Source organism: Rhinopithecus roxellana, chromosome 8 (assembly GCF_007565055.1).
Source record: "Rhinopithecus roxellana isolate Shanxi Qingling chromosome 8, ASM756505v1, whole genome shotgun sequence".
NCBI classification, from domain to species: Eukaryota; Metazoa; Chordata; class Mammalia; order Primates; family Cercopithecidae; genus Rhinopithecus; species Rhinopithecus roxellana.
This window is the reverse complement of record NC_044556.1, coordinates 19,952,306-19,973,283: the sequence shown is the minus strand read 5'-3', so window position 1 is coordinate 19,973,283 and position 20,978 is coordinate 19,952,306. Positions and strand designations below refer to the sequence as shown.

At 44.2% G+C, this 20,978-nt stretch overlaps 1 protein-coding gene across 3 annotated transcripts in view; it reads left to right on the top strand.

Annotated features, from left to right (window-relative positions):
• The first annotated feature begins 1,050 nt into the window (after positions 1 to 1,050).
• The window catches only part of TGFBR3 (transforming growth factor beta receptor 3), a 215,599-nt gene continuing 195,671 nt past the window's right edge, over positions 1,051 to 20,978 (top strand). For 2 of the 3 annotated variants that reach the window (XM_030935974.1, XM_030935972.1), the window contains exon 1: positions 1,051 to 1,452. The gene's annotated coding sequence lies outside the window, so the exon portion shown is untranslated. The remainder of the gene's footprint in view (positions 1,453 to 20,978) is intronic. The other variant, XM_030935973.1, reaches the window with a different exon arrangement.

Sequence of the window (20,978 nt, the reverse complement as noted above, 5' to 3'; positions counted from 1 at the left end):
TCAGCAGGCTGAGGTGGGAGAATCGCTTGAGCCTGGGAGGCAGAGGTTGCAGTGAGCTGATTGAGATTGTGCCGCTGCACTCCAGCCTGGGCAATACCGTCTCAAAAAAATTAATTAATTAAAAAAAAAAGAAGGCATAGGTCCATAGCCTTTTAGAACTGGAAGAACTAGGCCAAGCCCATCATTTGAACTGAGCCTTGACAAGTATTAGCCATTAGCCATTTGTGGAAAGTCGCACAGTACTCAAGACTGGAAGTCTGGTCTTTGAAACCTGTCAGTCCACGGTCATTTAACCTGCCTGTTTGTAAAACAATGTCCTGTTACTTAAGTATACTTTTTAATAGGAAAAACTGGGCGTAAGCAAGAGTATCAAAGTGGTGTTCTGATGCCTGCATTCAGCTTCTGCAGCGTGTACTTCACAGGCACAGGTGCTTAGGACGTTGCCCCGCCGAGACTGTAGTTCATATCCCGCCTACCACCGGGTAACGCCGGTAATGCTGACCTAGCTCCATTATTCGTATTAATTTATTTAGCTAGCGGGGGAACGACTGGGTAATACAGTCTTAGCTACTAGAGAGGAAGAGGCAAGACTCCGCCGGCCCCCAGCATCAGAGCGTGACAACAAGCAGGACCGGAGGTTGGGAAAAAACACAGGGACAGAATGAATGTGTGCATGGGGGAGCTGTGCTGGGGAGAGGGCAAGAGGCTGTGATCAGATTATCTGAGGTTTCATAACTTTTATATAAAGACCAAGGAACCAAATGAAAACCCAACTCTTGCAGGGAGTCCTGGAAAGTTCGAAGGACCTCGTTTGAGGGAGCGAGTCCCCGCAGCTCGCGTCCGCGTGTCCCCCGCGGTTCCCCTAGGACAGGGGCCGCCCCAACCCGGGCGCGCTGAGCCCGGCCGCTCCCCTAGCCCCTTCTCTCTCTGCCTCCTCGGCCCGAAGGGAAACACAGGCTCGAGCAGCACTCGGGGCTCATCCATCAGCCGCGGAGGCAAAGTGGGAGGAGAAAGGAGGCGGGAGGCGGGAGGAGGAGTTTCTGGGCGGCCGAGAGCCCCCGGTGGGGCCGGCCGAGGAGCGCCCTTCCCCCCGCGCGCTGATTGCTGTGGCGTCCTGCCCGTCCCCGCCCGCGTGTGTGCTAGGGAGGGCGAGTGCGCCGGGTCGGCCTGATGGGGGTAATCGAGGGTTTCGGGGACGCCGAGCGGCACTTTCCTCTTCCCAGTGAGTGAAGGAGGCCAGTCGGCGGCTCTCGCGCCCCAGCCACTTTCCCTGCGCGATTCCCGGAGCTCCCTGCAGGAGGTGAGAGTCCTCAGCGGGTCCGGATGGCGTAGTTGTGCCGCGGCGCAGCAGCTGCCCGAGCTCGCCGCCGCCGAGCGCTGGGCGGGGAAACTTTACGCCGCTTGCCTCCAACTTGCCGCGGGTGGATCTCCGCTGGACACACCGCCTCCGAGGTACGTGCCAGCCCAGCCCCACGGCGCTGCAGCCCTCCCGGGCTGTGGGCTCTGCAGGCTGCACGGTGCCCGTCCGCGCGGCGCGGGCTGCCAGTGCCTACTTTCCGGCCAGGGTCGCTCCAGCAGCTGGGACCTCCGCACTTGGGAGGGCGGCGCTGGTGGGGGAGTGTTTACGCTCTGGGGAGCGGGCACCGGTGGCCAGCGGTGCGTGGGGAGCGGCCGCACGGGCAGGCAGTGCCCCGGACTATGCGCAGTGCTGGGGAGAAATTCTCCACGCACGCCCTCACTCTTCCTCTCCGCGGGTCCTTCTGACTCCTGCGGGGCGCGGCAGCCACTTCCCTCCGGACGCGTGACAGCGTCGGTGGGAATGGTTTGTTGTGGGTTCGCAGTTAATTGCCGTGGCCCAGGCTGTGGCTCTCGGACTAGTGCACGGACGCGGTTTGCGTTCGCCGCGGACCGCGCCCTCAGGGTGCCTTGCGGGCTGCGCCGCAAGCTGCAGCTCGGCCCCCCCCCCCCCCCCCACGCAGAGAACGCGCCCCGGTTTATTTTGAAGGCTCTCTTCTGTATTCATTTGGTTAGGACAAACTTGGAAATCTTGGACTGTCGCTAGAAGAATCTGCTTGCAGACTTGATCTTATTAGGGCATTTGCCCCGCTTTGCAGAATCGCATAGTGTCAGGAGTGGACGTGTCAAACATGAATTACCTTGGCAAAGTAGAACTTAGTGGATTTGGTGTCCTCACAAAAAGCTGGAAGAAGAAAACCGTTCAATTTCCCTAGCTGTGAAGTGGGGATAGTAGTAGTACTTGCCCCGTAAAGTTGCTGTGAGCATCGAATGATTTAATGTGTGTAAGGTGCTACAACAGTGCCTGGCACAGAGTAACCACCGCACTGATGTTAGCGCTGCTTGCCGTTAGCCCTGCGGTGGCAGGATAGGAGCGGCGAGGGCAGAGGATAGTAGGAGTGACAGGCTGTGCTGGGGAACCGGGCGTATTCTGAGTTTTACGTCCTTCCGAAGAAGTGAGCGGTTTGAGAGAAGTCTCCACAGGTAGTAAAAACACGTCAAGACCATTTCTTCTTCCTGAATGGTACTCAGACTGCAAACAGTTATTTCAGTGTGAACTCAGTTGTTTCTTTTGGATGATAATGACAGCTAACGTTTACTAAGCCCATACTGTGTGCACTTAATCCTCACAGCATCTCTGTGGGAAAAGCACTATTAATAACCTTATTTTACAGATAAGACGCTAGAGGTTAAGTTACTTGTGCAAGATCATACACAATTTTCTGTTAGTTCTGACTCCAAAACTAGCTTCCTCCCTCAGCGGAGAGCGGCAAGTGCAGGCCGATTTGTGTGTACATAGATTTGTGTTCATAGCCCATGCATCTTCTCCCATCTTTCAGCTTTCTATTTGAGCTGAACGCATATTTCTTGAAACACACATAAGGTATCTGCAATGAATTTAGGTGATTTTACATACTTATGAGGGTGCCGAATTAAAGTTCCTCTAACACTGGCCCCAAATAATTATAAATAGAACTCTGACTTATATTAATTAACATGGATTTTTTTTGTGTGTGTATGTGACAGAGTCTCGCTCTGTCCCCAGGCTGCAGTGCAGTGGTGCGATCTCGGCTTACTGCAACCTCCACCTCCCGGGTTCAAAAGATTTTTCTGGCTCTGCCTCTCGAGTAGCTGGAACTGCAGGCGAGCACTACCACGCCGGCTAACTTTTGTATTTTTAGTAGAGATGGCGTCTCACCATGTTGGCCAGGATGGTCTCGATCTCTTGACCTCATGATCCACCCACCTCGGCCTCCCAAAGTGCTGGGATTACAAGCGTCAGCCACCACGCCTGGCCAACATGGATTTTTATTCTTAATTTCTTTTATTAATTCTCCAGACATTGTTGATCACCATTACTTGGCTTCCTTAGGAAACAGCTTGGGGTTGGCACAGGAGGCAGGGAAATAATTCTTACCCCCTTAAGGGCTATTAACATGAAATTGATTTCATGCCATTGTGTCAGTTAAAGGATGTTGCTCTGTTTCTTGCTGTTCTTTGCTTTTGGCTTTATTTCTGCATTGTTTAGTGTTTCAAGGCTTGAGCATTTTTTTTTTTGGCCCTTCGGTTTGTCATTTGTCAACTTTAATTTTTCCTGTTTTGATGGAATCTGACCGTTACATGGCAGCTTTGCCTAACAACTGTTGATTCAGCTCATGTTTTTAAATATAAAAATCACTAACATACTTTTTGAACCCCAGCACTTCAAAGGAAACCCCTGGAGAGTTCATTGTTATTTTGAATATTAGTCAATAGGGGGAGCATAACACACTGTTGATATCTATAAGGCGCATAAACCCGTTTTTAGAGTATTAAACATATATTTTGAAAGGGGAGGGCAAAATATCTAGCAAAATAACCAAGTTGCTTTTGGAGTTTATAATGGAGGACTAGATTTAATTTGAACTGATTAAGAATGACCTTGAGGACAGGGCATGTGTGTTGACTATATGTCAAGAACTCCATGGTGGCTGGACAGATAATAAACACACATACAGTTTTTTTTCAATTTGTTTCCGTAAGTGGTGTTTAGGCCAGGCACAGTGGCTCACACCTGTAATTCCAGCGCTTCGGGAGGCTGAGGTAGGAGGATCACTTGAGCCAAGGAGTTCGAGACCAGCCTGGGCAATATAGTGAGACCCCATCTCTTTAAAACGTGAAGTTTGAATGTAAACTAATTTTGTGTAGTTTGAATAATATTTCTTTTCTTTTTTTTTTTTTTTTTTTTGAGACGGAGTCTCGCTCTGTCGCCCAGGCTGGAGTGCAGTGGCAGGATCTCAGCTCACTGCAAGCTCCGCCTCCCGGGTTTTTTACACCATTCTCCTGCCTCAGCCTCCCGAGTAGCTGGGACTACAGGCGGCCGCCACCTCGCCCGGCTAGTTTTTTGTATTTTTTAGTAGAGACGGGGTTTCACCGTGTTAGCCAGGATGGTCTGGATCTCCTGACCTCGTGATCCGCCCGTCTCGGCCTCCCAAAGTGCTGGGATTACAGGCTTGAGCCACCGCGCCCGGCCCACACCGTGAACTTCTTGAGGGCGGGTATTGTGTCTGACTCACATTTGAAGCCCTTTCATTACCTAGTGGTGCTTCCCAAATATAAGTTTATATGTGCTATTAGTCTTCACAGTTTGTGTAGTATTCATATATTATTTGCATTATTTATCTAGTTTTTTTTTTTTTTTTTTTTTTTGAGACAGAGTCTTGCTCTGTCGCCCAGGCTAGGGTGCAGTGGCGCGATCCCGGCTCTCGGCTCACTGCAAGCTCCGCCTCCCGGGTTCACACCATTCTCCTGCCTCAGACTCCCTAGTAGCTGGGACTACAGGTGCCCACCACCACGCCCGGCTAATTTTTTTGTATTTTTTAGTAGAGACGGGGTTTCACTGTGTTAGCCAAGATGGTCTCGACCTCCTGACCTCGTGATCCACCCGCCTTGGCCTCCCAAAATGCTGGGATTACAGGCTTGAGCCACCGCGCCCGGCCGTATAATATTTCAACTTATCTAGGAGAACCGGAAATCTAGAGGAATTTGTTGTGAATGCTTTGTAATGATCCTCATTTGTCTTTTGTAGAAAACTGAATATAATGAATTTGTTCTCAGGGAGGTTGGTGTGTTCACAATCCTGTCATCTTTCATTAACATCTTCTAAGTGCAAGACAATAGGGGATCAGTAATCCTAAATAACAGCAGTTCTATTGCTGTGCATTCCTCAGAGGCTTATGTTAATATTCAAGTATAGTAATAGTTCAGATGTATCATATTTGATACTAGTATAGGTGTGATGTGTCTATGAATACTTATACCTGTAAATATAAACAATAAGAATAAATATGCTTGGAAAATCAAACTTGACTTTTAAAAAAAGTTTTTGGCTGAGTGTGGTGACTCATGCCTGTAATCCCAGCATGTTGGGAGGCCGAGGCAGGTGGATCACTTGAGGTCAGGAGTTTGAGACCAGCCTGGCCAACATGGCGAAACCCAGTCTCTACAGAAAATACAAAATTTGCCGAGTGTGGTGGTGCACACCTGTAATCCCAGCTACTCCAGAGGCTGAGGTGGGAGGATCCCTTGAGCCCAGGAGGTGGAGGTTTCAGTGAGCTGAGATCATGCCACTGTATTCCAGCCTGGGAGACAGCGAGGCTCTGTCTCAAAAAAAAAAAAAAAGGTTTTTGATTTTTGTCTGTAGTTTTGTAGGCCAGTTTCCTTTCTTGTTTCTTGCGTATTATGTAGGTTTTTTTTGTTTTTTGAGACAGAGTCTTACTCTGTCACCCAGGCTGGAGTGCAATGGAGCAATCTTGGCTCACTGCAACCTCTGCCTCCTGGGTTCACGCCATTCTCCTGCCTCAGCCTCTCGAGTAGCTGGGACTACAGGCACCCACCACCACGCGCAGCTCATTTTTTGTATTTTTAGTAGAGATGGGGTTTCACCGTGTTAGCCAGGATGGTCTTGATTTCCTGACCTCATGATCCACCCGCCCCAGCCTCCCAAAGTGCTGGGATTATAGGTGTGAGCCACTGTGCCAGGCCCCGTATTATGTAGTGTTGATTTACCTTTATTACATTTACCACATTAGGGTCCCATGGATCCTAGTTTAAAATAACTTTTAAAATTAGTCTAGTCCCTTCTTTTTAAATCTAAGCATTGCACTTATACTACAGAGTAGCATTTATTTAGGATCTCATTTAGTCTTCTGTGCTTTGCTCTAGTTTACTCAAGTAATTCAACAAACACTTATAACCTCCTACTCCCTACTAGGCTTATGGTTCCTGGTCTTGGAGCTTGGCAAATTAATTGTCCTTATTCAGTGCTCTGACAGCGGGGGGCCAAAATGCCTTCAGGTTGCTTAGGGGTTTCTTACAGAAAGCCTTTCGTTTGCTTGAAGGAAAGTGTTGCTCCATTCTTTTTTTTTTTTCCCATTCTTTTTAAGACTCAGAGGAATTAATTTTTCTCTCTTGCATGCAAACTTGGTTGTGACTTGTAAAAGTCAGGTGAGTGCTTGTTTTTCTGAGGGCAGAATCGGAGCCTAAGAGCCCAGGGAACTGAACTGTCCTTTGAGTTTTAAGAAGGTGATCACTGCTGACTTCTTTAGTATATAAGTGATGACCAATTTCCTGGGTTCAAAAATCTGTGAAAGGACCTGACTTTACATTTTAAGTTTAACAGACAGAACAGTTAGAGCTTAGACAGTGGCTGTGTATGTAGTAACTTTGCTGTAATATTTTGCCTGGATGATTCTGCTCTGTGGTCATTTTGAATTACCCCGTTCTTGATAATTCATTTTGAAATGTATTTTTTGTGGTGCTTTCATTGCTGTTGGTTGAAAATTGTAACTGTCAGATTTATTTTTTATTTTTATTTATATACTTATTCATATAAAAAATATATATAAATATATGTAAAATCTTACATATATAAAATCTAATATATAATCTAAAAATATGTATAATATATTTTTTTATATATATTTTGAGACAGAGTCTCACTATGTTGCCCAGGCTGGTCTTGAACTCCTGGGCTCAAGTAATCCTCCTGCCTCATCTTCTCAAATTGTTGGGATTACAGGCATGAGCCACTGCTCCTGGCTATCAGATTTATTAGCTACTAAAGGACAGTCTTCTTTTTCAGTCTTAACAGTTATTTAAAAGTGATTTTATTGCCATTTCCATCAGTCTACTGGAGCATTTTTCTTATATTTTTAAACTTATTTAAAACAATTGTAAATTTTAAAAATGTTAACTTTTTTGAAATTTGCATAACTTGAGTTAGATAAATGTTTTTAGGGACCTTTAAGGTAAAAGCAATCTTGTATTGCCACTAGGAATATAAACAATTTGGAATTTAATAGTGAATCTAGGTTATATGAAAAGCTAACCTTTAACACATAACAGTGAGCCTTCAGCAGATTGAGTGAGGGCATTTCTGTAGGAAGAAAATTAAGTGTACCAAGAGCCATAGCAGTAATTTCTGTGGTTCTACATCTTCAGAGTAACACTTGGAATGATAGCATTGTTTCTTTGCAGCATTTCATAAAACACAAGCTGTTGCTAATTTGTTCAGTTTCTAGTCAAGCTGAAATAAATCAACACAGCTTGGAAGGGCCTTACAAGAAGGATCTGGGTTCATTTCCTGGGCTCTGTCCATTTCTAGATTTCTTATTTTATATCTTTTGAAATAGTACATTTGTTTGTTAACTGACATTGAGCTTTTTCTCTGCTTGCAAAGTCCTTTCTTAAGAATCAGCACAAATTTCCAAGCATTCTTCCTCCCCTGTTGAATAATGATTTTGATGTCTTGCTCTCTCAACCAAAATGTGTTTTTGAAACAACATTAATATAAATTCTGCATGAGGCTACTCTCATTTGGAACTTATTCTTCATTTTTTATTCTTCAGTTTTTCAGGCCAAAGATGAAGACTTAATAGGCTGACAACTGCTTATGAGGGATAGAGACCATATTTAAAACAGAAGGTCTGGAACAAGAGCCCCAGAACCATGCCTTCAGGCCATCCTAATGTGCCCTGCTGAAGATAATTTTTTTGGTGTGGAGGAGGGCAGGACAGGGAGCTTAATGTCTGGTTTTTGTGCTGGTGTTTCTGTTATGTTGAAATCTTCTTCCAGCCTGGGAAGAGGATTTAGTTATATGCAGAGCCTGGCAAAGTTGATTTTTAGACTTAGATTTTAATGGTTTTTTTTTTTTTTTTTTTTTTGACAGAGTCTTGCTCTGTCGCTTAGGCTGGAGCGCAGTGGTGTGATCTTGGCTCACTGCAAGCTCTGCCTCCTGTGTTCAAGCGATTATTGTGCCTCAGCCTCCCAAGTAACTGGGATTACAGGCGGGGGCCACTCCTCTGGCTAATTTTTGTAGTTTTAGTAGAGACAGGGTTTTGCATGTTGTCCAGGCTGGTCTCAAACTTCTGGCCTCAAGTGATCTGCCCTGCCTCAACCTCCCAAAGTGCAGAGTTTACAGGTGTGAGCCACCACGCCCACAAGCCGACTTTAATGTTAAACTGTTGCCAAGGTAATAATTTAGAATTAAGTCTGAAATGTTAGCTCTATCTTTACTTAAAAAAATGATTATAAAGAAGCGTATACTCTCTGGACATTGGACTCCTAGTGAAAGGGGCCTTTGGAGTTGGGTGCTATTTGCAGGAGGATGAAACACCTGCTTTTCTGTCCTTCCAGGCACATAATTCATTTCTCTGGTATATTGCCGAAGGTCAGGTTTTTTGTGTAAAATTGCTGATGGATCATTTGTAAAAACACATTTAAGTTGATTAGTCCTCGAAAAATGATCTTTAGAAAACAATCTTTACAGATATTAGTCCTTGAGCTTTCCTGTGGATCCGATTGCCTTGGGCGAAGGTCTGCAGTTCCACAGGCATGACTCACTACCTTTTATAGGTGAGAACATCACATGGGCCAGGTGGAGGGTCTAGTAGAACTCTGGATTTCTTTTTAAATTTGTATCATACTATTTTGCTAATGGAAACTTGATGAATACTTAAATCCATCTGGCAAGTGAAAAGGGTCCCTTCTGGGAGTATTCGTTTTGTTAGCATTTTTAGTGATTTATTGTTTTGACAGTGTGATATTGGTCCTTGGATGCAAAAATACTCTGGAGACTATTTGGAAATTTCATTTTATAATTAACTAACTGTGTGATAATTGCTGGAGCATAATGTGGCTTTTTTTTTTTCCCTTTTCATTCTTGGAAGGTTATTTGAGGTGAAAAACTTAGATTCTAATCACAGCCTTGTGTTCATGTGGTACCCTGAGTACTTTTGTAAGGTACTCACTGTGTTGCTGTGAGTTATCTCTTTTATGGTTTTTTCTTTAAAACAAAACTCTTCTGACTCCCCATAAAGAATAAGTATCTCATTTTGTTATATTAGATTTTGTGCAGTTGGCTGGCAAATTAAATTTAACTTTGAGGGAAAGCACCGTTGACTCATTACATACATTTTGCATCATTGCAGTATAAGGTCTTCCCTATGTGTGTGGGAGAAGTTTCTGATCTAAATGGGCATGTTTCCTATTGCTGGTCTATCTTTTTGCCAAAGCCTTTCTGAATAGACATTCCTATTCATTTTCTTATTTTCGAGACTTTAGAGAGATAGTTACTTGTTATGTATTCGTGATAAATCATCTGAATCCTGAAAAAAATACTTAAGCCAACAACCCATTTTGTAAAGACACTTGTCTTTGAGCTTTTAAGCTGTCATACTCATTATTCATTACAATAGCTGTACAGCCATTGGATGTATCATGTTTTTGACACAGGAGCTAGGGGAAGGATGACCTACTAGTTGCATTTCACATTTTTCCATATTTATATCTTTTTTCAATTTGTGGCATCTTTATTTCATTGTTAGAGTGGTGGTTCTCTAAGATGTTCCAGGTTTTAATTTCATTCACTGTGTGGGCTAAATAAGGAGCTTTCCTGTAGAACCAATTCTACTAAATTCCTGAAAATGTCAATTAAAAATTAGCCAGGCGTGGTGGTGTGTGCTTGTAGCTTCTCAGAAGGCTGAGGCAGGAGGATTGCTTGAACCAGGAGGTCGAGGCTGCAGTGAGTCATGATCATATCACTGCACTCCAGCCTGGGTGACACAGTGAGACCTTGTCCCTGTCCCCACCAAAAAAAAAAAAAAAAAAAAAAAGAAAATATGAAGAAAAAAGAAAATGCTTCCAAAAGGTATCCCATCTAGATACCATGCTGGTGAGGGCTTTTGGTCATGTTTAAATGGGAGATAGCTGAACACAGAGCAGGATTTCTGTGGGTAGGGAGGCTAGGAAAAGGAGGGGAGTGTCTAATTTGTTGGGAGAAAATCCACTTTTGCATAATAATAGGGGATTTAAGTGTTTTCTTTGGAGTTAATATATATTTCAAGTAGGTAGATAGGTAAGATGTTTGCAAAAGAAATTTTGCTAAGGTTGAGGTTCTGTAGTTGGCAACTCTTGTAACCCTGAAGATCCTGTTCTCTAAAGCCAGGAAAAAGTAGTCTGTTTCCAATTATGTATCACAAAAAATAGTGAAATTAAGCCAAGAAAAATGATCATTTGGGAGTTGGATTGCTTTTTTTGCAGAGGGTAAAGGAGAAAGGACTGTAGACACACATTTTAAAGAATCTGCTAGTTTTTCTGGTGGCTTTCAGATTTTTCTGAAATGCTCTGTATTGGAAATTAAGAATAATTTTAGGATTAAAGGCTTGTTCCTCCTTCGGCTTCTTTTTGTTTCTCATAGAGCAAAACAGAAGAACATTTAGGTAGTTTTTGCTGACATGAAGGCGTTTGGGTCCAGTGTTCCGGGACCCAGCTTGTGTTTTTGGTAAAGCCTTTTCCTGCCTAAATGGTCCCAGGTTATGGGCCCACAGCATCAAACCTGGTAGTGGTGCTGTGGTTTTTGTTATGTGAATTTTTTTTACCATGCTTTGAACTGAAATGTAGTCCCTGCTGCCCAGCATTATTCTGCTGGAGGAGAAAATTAGGGATATTAGTGTGGGAAAGGTATGGAGGTGCGAAGCCTAGCATTTGGATGATGTGTGGGTGAATATATTGTCCTCAGCACTTGTCAGAAGCCAACTAGCCTTTCAGGATGCCTACTGCTAGTTTCAGGATTAGTGGTCCTGTGAGACCTAGGTGTTAACTAAGAAATCTCCTTTCCACCGCCAGAAGATCACCCCCGGCAGGTCTTAGTTCCTGTTTCTCATACCTTACACTTCCACAGAGTGTTGAATAAGACTTTCCTGATGTTACATAATCTTTGATAACTCTTGTCACTGAGGCTTGTCACTGAGGCTAATGTGTTTTAGCTCTTGGTGCTTTTCTTCTCACCTCCCATTTACTCTCCTGCCTGCTGCTGGCTCCCACGCCCACCACACCCCCATGAGGTGCTAGAAGAGGTGCCAAGTGCGGAGTGAAGTGCGGAGTGCAAAGTTGCATTTGCTGCTTTACTTTCCTTTTTCCCCCATTTTTTTTCTTGGTTTCCCTGAAATGAGTTCTTCTGGTTTTCCTCTTATGTTCCAGATGTCTCTTCAGTCTTCCATTTTGTTCCTTTTCTTTCTTTTTTTTTTTTTTGAGATGGAGTCTCACTCTGTTGCCCAGGCTGGAGTGCATTGGCACGACCTTGGCTCACTGCAATCTCTGCCTCATGGGTTCAAGCAATTCTCCTGCCTTAGCTGCATACTCCCATCGCCAAGTAGCTGGGATTACAGGCGTGCACCACCACGCCCGGCTACTTTTTGTATTTTTAGTAGAGACAAGGTTTCGCCATGTTGGGCAGGCTGGTCTTGAACTCCTGACCTCAGGTGCTCTACCTGCCTCAGCCTCCCAAAATGCTGGGATTACAGACGTGAGCCACAGTGCCCGGCCCAGTCTTCCTTTTGAATGCTTGATCCCTATGGGTTGACATTTTCCAAGGTTCCATTTTCCTTTCCTCCCCTCTCCTTCCCTCCCTTCCTCTTTTCTTTTTCTTGTCTTTTCAGTCTACATCAAGTTGCTCATATTTCCCTGCTTCAATATCAACAGCTCCCAGGTTTTTCACACCCATATTTCCAACAGCCTCTCAGACAGTGCCATCTGGTTTTTCTGTAGGTTTTTCTATTACAGTCCAAAATCCACCATATTACTTCTCTGTGGTCCATAGTCTCCACAGTGTCACCTTCTGTATTTCCCATGTCCCTTCTTCTCTGTGGGGGTTCTTGCTTACTCTTCCAGGCTCTCACTGCTGCCAGCTCCTCTGGTGGGGCTTTATGTTGCTCCTCCTGGCAGGTGCTTCTCTTGCTGACTCATGAGAATGTTTTTTCTTCCTTCGGCAGATTCCCCAGAGCAGGATCGAGTCTTACCATCTTGGTATCCTAGGTGTGTAGCATGGGCCTGGTTTATAGATATATTGAAAAATGGAATTCTTCATTTCAGTCCACTTCAGTTATGACTTTGGGGAAAGATCAGGCTTACAGTTGATATAAATTATAGCTATAGAAAAGACATAGGAAATCAACTCAGAATCATAGAGTTTAGGGTTAGAGTGGGGTTTAGAATAATCTTCCTTAAGTTTCTCTAAAGATGAGAACAACCAGAGAACAGTGTTCCCCTCCTTGCCCTTCTGCAGCCTGGTTCCCACCCAATAGCCGGAATGTTTGTGATAAACCCTAAGTCAGATTCCTTCATTCCCTTGCTTAAAACACTCTAGGCTGGGAGCAGTGGCTCACGCCTGTAATCCCAGCACTTTGGGAGGCTGAGGCAGGTGGATTACAAAGTCAGGAGTTTGAGACCAGCCTGGCCAGCATGGTGAAACCCCATCTCTACTAAAAATACAAAAAATTAGCCTGGCATGGTGGCACGTGCCTGTAATCCCAGCTACTCGGGAGGCTGAGGCAGGAGAATCTCTTGAACCCAGAAGGTGGAGGTTGCAGAGAGCCGAGATTGCACCTGCACTCCAGCCTGGTGACAGAGCCAGACTGTCTCAAAACAAAACAAAACAAAAAACACTCTACTGTTTATTCTTGTTTTTCTCAGAATAAAAGCCAAAATTCTCACAGTGATCTGTAAAGCCCTGCACAACGAGCCCACCACACTCATGCTGGTGACCCAGTTGACTTCCCTCTTGTGCTCTCTAGGCTGCTTGCTCTGCTCCAGGGGCCACGCCTGATTGTTGGCCCCTGAGCATGCCAGATACACTCTGTCTCAGGGCCTTTGCACATGCTGTTTCCTTTACTTGGAATGTTTTTCCCCAAATAAGTACAGAATTCGCTTTTGTTAGGTCCTTACTCAAAACAGACAAACCAAACCAAAACCTCATACACATACTTTGTCTCTCCCTTTTCTGCTTTGTTTTCTTAGCATTGGTCTCTATATAATATATAATTATGTATCTTGTTTATAGTCTGTCTCCTCTAGCTAGAATGAAAGCTCCCATCAGGGCAGGGATTTTTATGTTTTGTTTTCTGTTGAATACTCACACCTGGAACAGTCCTGGCATGAAGCAGGCACTTGATAAACATTATTAAATTAATAAATGAACGAGAAGCATCATTTTTGACCTTTTTTTTTTTTTTGTGGCAGAGTCTAACTCTGTCACCCAGGCTGGAGTGCAGTGGCACAATCTCGGCTCATTACAACCTCTGCCTCTTGGGTTCAAGCCATTCTCCTGTCTCAGCCTCCCAAGTAGTTGGGATTACAGGCACATGCCACCATGCCCAGCTAAATTTTTTTTGTATTTTTGGTAGAGATGGAGTTTCACCATGTTGGCCAGGCTGGTCTTGAACTCCTGATCTCAAGTGATCCACCTGCCTTGGTCTCCCAAAGTGCTAGGATTACAGGCGCGAGCCACAGCACCCAGTCCATTTTATGGATTTCTTATAGCCCCAGTTATAGGTGCACTCAGGGCATTAAAAAGGGAAAATTGGGCCAGGCATGGTGGCTCAGGCCTGTAATCCCAACACTTTTGGAGACTGAGGACAGGAGTTCGAGACCAGCCTGGCCAACATGGTAAAACCCTGTCTTTACTAAAAAAAACCCCAAAATTAGCTGGGCTTGGTGGCAGGCACCTGTAATCCCAGCTACTTGGGAGGCAGAGGCAGGAGAACTGCTTGAACCTGGGAGGCAGAGGTTGCAGTGATCTGAGATAGCACCACTGCACTACAGCCTGGGAAGCAGAGTGAGACTGTGTCTCAAAAATAAAAAAAAAATAAAAAAAAGGAAGGGAAAATTGGCCAGGTGTGATGGCTTACCCCTATCATCCCAGTGCTTTAGGAGGCTGAGGCAGGAGGATTATATGAGGCTAAGAATTCATGATTAGCCTGGATAACATAGTGAGACCCGATCTCCATAAAAAAATCTTGAAAAGTCAGCCTGGTGTGGTGGGGCACACCTGTAGTCCCTGCTTACAGGGACTGTAGTTGAGGTGAGAGAATAGCTTGAGCCAAGGAGTTCGAGGCTGCAGTGAGCTATGATCATGCCACTGCACACCAGCCTGAGTGACAGAGTGAAACCCTATCCCCCTCTCCCACCACCCCCTCAAAAAAAGGGAAAACCATCAGATCTCGGGGAAGGAGAATCTGATTTTTAAAAAGCCTCATTTAAGACTCGTTGGACTAGAACACTGACCTCTTTTTCATTGTCTGACTCGAAGCAGCACCCGTGGGTCCCCCCATCCTTACAAGTGGTTTGGGAAGACTCCCATTTTATGTCTAACAGGCATGGGCTTGCTGAGGTTTCTCTCTGCCTGTGGTTTGCCCTTTAACCTGGCAGGCTACAAAGATGAAAAGCAAACACAACATTAAAGAAAAGAGCTAGGGAAGAGGGCAGGGGGAAACGGCAGAATTTCCTTGCAGCCCTGACATCTTGCCTTGTTTCTGTGCCCATCCCCTTGTCTGGTCACACAGTCCCTTCCAGAGCTGCCTTGCTTGGGGGCTATGCTCAAGAGTCTTGAGACTTTTAGGCCAGATGACTCTTGAGGAGTTTTGCTTTGATGTTCTAATTTCTTTGAAAATAAATCTTAATTTTAGGCAAAAAGGACATTGGAGAATGGATTATTTAAAATTAAATTACCATCTTTTGAAGTGAAGTTTTAACCCTTCTCAAGATAAGGGGTTGTCACTGAAATTTCTGCTTGCTTCTGCTGGTGGTGCTAGTGGGAAGTCAGGATTGGCAGGACCCCGTCTTGTGAAACCAATACCCTAAATCCACGGGGCAATAAATTCAGCTCTGAAGAAGTGTCAGACTCTTGTGGGTAGGGATTATGTGGAATGAAGTACATAATTTGTATTAGTGTAATAGTAAAGTTAGAGGAATTTGCCTCCTGCTCTTATTGAGATAACATCGTCATGATTCCTACAGGGATAGGAAGCCCAGCCAAGAAAGTCAAAGGCTTAGGAGGAAGCTATTGGCCATGTACAAAGCCTGCAGTGTCATTCACCCTGGGATTCAAAGCTATCACATTGAAAATAAATTGTCTGGAATGGAGCTGAGTTATCAGTGAGTAGTTAAAAATAATCATAGCTACCATTTCCTGAATTCTAACAACATACTAGGGAGTAACTGCTTTATTTATTAATTTAATCATCATGACAACCCCATGAAGGAGATAGAATCATTTTCTCTACTTTACAGATCAGGCGTGGAACTTAAAGTAAGTTACCCAAAATTATATTGCTTAGAAAAGTCAGGTGGGGGATTTGAACTCAGGTAGGCTGTGGGGGCCCCACACTTTCCACTATGCTATACTGTAGTCTGCTTCTAGGACAAGCCAAGCATGCTCTTACCTCAGGACCTTTGCATTCACTATTCCCACTGCCTGGGAGGTTTTTCCTATAGATTTTGTTATAGCTTTGTCTCTTACCTCTGTGCTTAAATATTACCTTGTCTGGGAGGCCCTCTTTGACCACCCTGTCTAAAATAGCATCCCTCCTGTCATCACTCTCTCTCCTTAACCTGCTTTATTTTCCTTTCCTAGGTCTTATCATGCCTTGACATATTATTTATTTGTTGTCTGTCTGTCCCCACCTTTAGAAGGTAAACTATGTGAAAACAGGGGTGTGTTTAATTTGCTGCTATGTGCCCACCTCCCTGAACAGTGCCCAAGACAGGGTAGGTGCTAATAAATGTTTGTTGAGTGAATGAATGAAATCAACTAAAACTGCTGATCAAGGCCTGCCACCCTGGTTTCAGAACAAAATAATTTGTCCCTTGTGTCAGATCTCGTCAGACTACCCACCACCAGAAAGTGAGAGTCCATGCAGGGCCTGGTTGATGTCTACAGTGGCTTGGTAATAGGCACAGTCCCTATCTTTTTTTTGTAAGTCAGCTGTTTCTGGAGGATTCCCTGTTTGTAGCGGTTAAGAGCATGGGCATGGAATTACACAGACCTGGACTTAAGTCCTGGTGCCAGGATTTATAAGCTGGTGACTTCGGGTTGCTTAGCGTGTTTTTTTTTTTTTTTTTTTTTTTTTTTTTTTTTGTGACAGAGCAGAGTCCCACTCTCTGTGTTGCCTAGGCTGGAGTGCAATGGTGCCATTGTAGCTCCCTTGCAGCCTTAAACTTCTGGGCTCAAGTGATCCCCCTGCCTCAGCCTTCCAAGTAGCTAGGAATATAAGCATGCGCCACCATGCCTGGCTAATATTTGTGATTGTATTTATTTGTATTTTTTTTTTTTGAGAAACTCCTGATATTCAAATTATTTTTATTTTTTCTATGTTTCCCAGGCTGGTTGTGAACTCCTGGCTTCAAGTTAGCCTTTGGCCTCTGCCTCCCAAAGTGCTGGGATTATAGGTGTGAGCCCCTGTACCCAGCCTTGCTTAGCATCTTGAAACCTCACTTTTCTCACTACAAAATGGAGTAAAGGGCATCTCTCTCCTTGGGTTGTTGACAGGATTAAATGAGAAATTGTGATATACATGATAGGTGTTCAATAGGTGATAGCTGAGACATGATATGGGTTCAGAAGAAAGCAGAGATGTCAGCTTCTGACAGGAAGGGGAATAAAGTATAGACACTTGATCAACCACAGAATAATTACAAAGCAGCATGTGGACAAGTCTTGGCTTTGCAACTAAGTAGCTGTGTGTAAAGCTGGGCCAGTCGTTGAGCCTTTCTAATTTTTGGTTTGCTAATCTGTTAAATTAAAGGGTTGGAGTAGATACTACCTATTTCTAGCATTCCAAGTTGGCTCTGACTAGAAGATAATGTGGAACGAATTATACACAAAATGTTAAGTAACAGAATGTTCACAGTAGGATGGGATTAATCAGAAGTCCCTTTTAGAATGAGGTGAGGACCGTCAGTAGAGTTCGTGGACTTTCAGAAATAGCATAAAAATGGCAGATTGTGATAAAATGGGCAGATCTGACAAAATTCAGGTTTTATGTGTGCTTACATTGTTGGGAAGATACTGCATTTAAATAATTTTTGTTTACATAAGTTATATATTAAAATAGCTAATGTAGTATTCATATTCTATTTATTCTTATGTTGTCAAGTTGAATATTTTTCTTGGTTAACACTTTCCTGTTTTGTGAAGTTACTCCTGCTAGCCTTTACATAATTATGCATTTCAGATTTCTACAAGTGTGTTTGAAGTCTCATTTTCTAGAAGGGATTCAGGATTATTAGTCCATGTAATGACAATTGTAGTATGATATAGAATAGAAGATTTTCTTGTTTAATTTCTTCATATTAGAGATGAAGGAAGTAGGACCCAGAAGGTCTGAGCTGGTAAAACATGCTGATGGGCCGCACTCCTGCCTCCTTTTCCTTTGAGGATGCCTGAGGTTCTTATACACAACTCTTATTTGTTATCGAGAAATGTTCTAATAACTTATCCTGCTGTACTATTTTTTCTGTTTTCTTTGTTTTTGAGACAGTGTCTCGCTCTGTTGCCCAGGCTGGAATGCAGTGGCAGTGATCTCAGCTCACTGTAACCTCTACCTGCCGAGTTTAAGTGGTTCTCCTGCTTCAGCCTCCCGAGTAGCTGAGATTACAGGCATATGCCACTACACCTAGCTAATTTTTGCATTTCTTGTAGAGATGTGATTTCACCATGTTGGTCAGGTTGGTCTGGAACTCCTGACCTCAAGTTATCTGCCCACCTTGGCCTAGCAAAGTACTGGGATTGCAGGTGTGAGCTACAACTCCTGGCCTGTATTATTTTTATTGTAGTATGCACAGTAGTATTTTATACCTGTAGTCCACTGTGGTACCTTCATTAGATGCCCACTGTCAGCCAAGTGTAGGTAGACTGTGATCCGCCTTGGTGGAATTAAGACAGTGGGAAAGCATACCTGGAAGGTAATAACTACATAATAATTACAACCTGAAGGGTTGGAGGGTTGGATTGTACTGCGTTCTAGGTGTCCAAGTTTAACTTGGTCCAAGGGAATCAGAGGAGGCTTTCTTAAAGAAGTAAGTCTTATGCTGAGACCTGAAGATGTTAGAAAGTGACCATCCTAGGGACCATGGAGGGATGTTGAGTTCTGATATAGTGAACATCACTTTTGGAAGGTGAGGACTTGGCCGTTTTGTGGGACTGAATTGACACTAGTGTGGCTGGAGTGTGCAGAAGATGAGCTTGGACTAACTAGGCAATGGTTGGTGGCCATGTGAAATTTTGCTGTTTATTTTGACAGCAGTGGGCAACCATTGAAGAGTTTTAATTCTTTTTTTTTTTTTTTTTTTTTTTTGAGACGGAGTCTCGCTCTATCGCCCAGGCTGGAGTGCAGTGGCCGGATCTCAGCTCACTGCAAGCTCTGCCTCCCGGGTTTGCGCCATTCTCCTGCCTCAGCCTCCCGAGTAGCTGGGACTATAGGCGCCCGCCACCTCGCCCGGCTAGTTTTTTGTATTTTTTAGTAGAGACGGGGTTTCACGGTGTTAGCCAGGATGGTCTCGATCTCCTGACCTCGTGATCCGCCCGTCTCAGCCTCCCAAAGTGCTGGGATTACAGGCTTGAGCCACCGCGCCCGGCGAAGAGTTTTAATTCTTAGTGTTTCACATGCCTGGGCCGTAAACCACCAGACCCGGCGCACTTTTAAATTTTTTGTAGAGACAGCGTTTCACTATGTTGTCCAGGCTATCGAAAGCTTTTTTCAATGGCCACGTGTTTGCTGGGGCCTGAGGGAGGATGACTGTTGTCCTGAGAATATTCTGATATGCTGAATTTTGCTTGAATAATTACAGCTTTATGATTTAAACCTTTTTGAGGACAGCTGATTCCTCACTCTAGGTAGCTTGGCTGGTTTGGTGGCAGTGCCAGATTGAGTTCCATAGCCCCCGGCCAAACCCCTGCGGCTAACTGGGAATCATCAGATAGAATCAAGAAGGACCCTGCAGCCTGATCCCTATAACTTATACCGGAAATGTTGAGGCAATGGCTTCACCCCCATTTGAACAGTTTGCTACATTTTGAGTATCTTTGGAACTCATACCTTGTATAGAATTTGGAATCATTATTTTTTGGTGATGGAGGGAATTTTTGAAATTCTAGATGATAAAGTCTAATCTCCAAAATAATACAAAATTTGCTATAAACAACTTTCTGTTGCCTTGCTACTAGTAGTTTGCTTATTTTCTTTTTGAAAGTCTAGGTATATTTTAACCATAAAAATACCAATGACTATTATTTATTTAAAATAGACTGTGTGGGGCCAGGCGCAGTGGCTCACACCTGTAATCCTAGCACATTGGGAAGCTGAGGTAGGTGGGTCACCTGAGGTCAGGAGTTCGAGACCAGCCTGGCCAACATGGTGAAACTCTGTCTCTACTAAAAATACAAAAATCAGCCAGGCATGGTGGTGCATGCCTGTAATCTCAGCTACTTGGGAGGCTGAGGCAAGAGAATTGCTTGAACCCAAAGGCAGAGGTTGCAGTGAGCTGAGATTGCGCCATTGCACTCCAGCCTGGGCGACCGCATGAGACTCCATCTCAAAAAAAAAAATAATAATAATAAATAAAATAAAATAAAATAGACTGTGTGGGCCATGAATTGTTTTAGGTACCATGCCTAATATTCTGTTCTATATATTATAATCAAAATATTGCTACCATTTTACAGATGAGGGAGTGGTAGGGGCTAAATGACTTGTCCAGTGTAACAGCTGGGTAAGCCAGGGTTTGAACCCCCAGATATAGTTCTTTATTAATTGTAGCTTAAAAGCAGACACCCTTATAAATGAAAAGCTACAGAAACCTTTGGATGCAAAAATCTTAAATGTGAAAAGGTGGTTCTTAGAGTGTTGCAAGGGTGGGTGAAAAAGCCATCCTGGTTTGTGAGTTTGAATAAAACATGGTCTTTTTCAATTTTGTGAAACGTATCAACACCCACCCTCCCTTTTTCCTGTATTTTGCTTGGGAGTGAGGTGTGTTGTGCTCGGGATAGATGGAAGGGCTTTTAAGGACGGACTGAAGTTCAGCCCCAAGGAAACCAAGGCTGCTGGGGCCAGATTTGTTGGTCATGCTCCCAGCCAGGAATGAGGGTGGGCCTGCTCTGGACGGACAGCCCACCTTGCCTCTGAAGGCAGCCGGCACAGAACAGGCAGAGTGGAGTCAGGCTTCTCTGCTTTCCTCGTACCCTCTGTGCCTACTGCCTCCCCCGTGCCTACTGCCTCCCCTGTGCCTACCAGTACTGGTAGTTCCAGAGTAATCTTCCTCCTTTCTTTTCCTGCCACTGGCAGCCACAGAATGTTGGGACTTTAATCTGACACCTCAGGATAATAAATCTCTTTGGTAGAAACAGCTTGCTAATGATAAATGATAGTTTTAATACTGTACATGCACAATCTCATTTGATTCTTGCAACAACCCTGTGATGTAGGTAAATTTCGTCTGTTTCAGTCTTTACGAAGGAGGAAACTAAGGCTCCATTCTGATCTAAACCTCCATCCTTTCTTGTCTGACATGCTGTGAGAATCTCAACTGATTGTCCAGGCACTCTGGCCTCACTTCAGTCTGTTCTCTGTACAGTGTGAGGGAAATCTTTA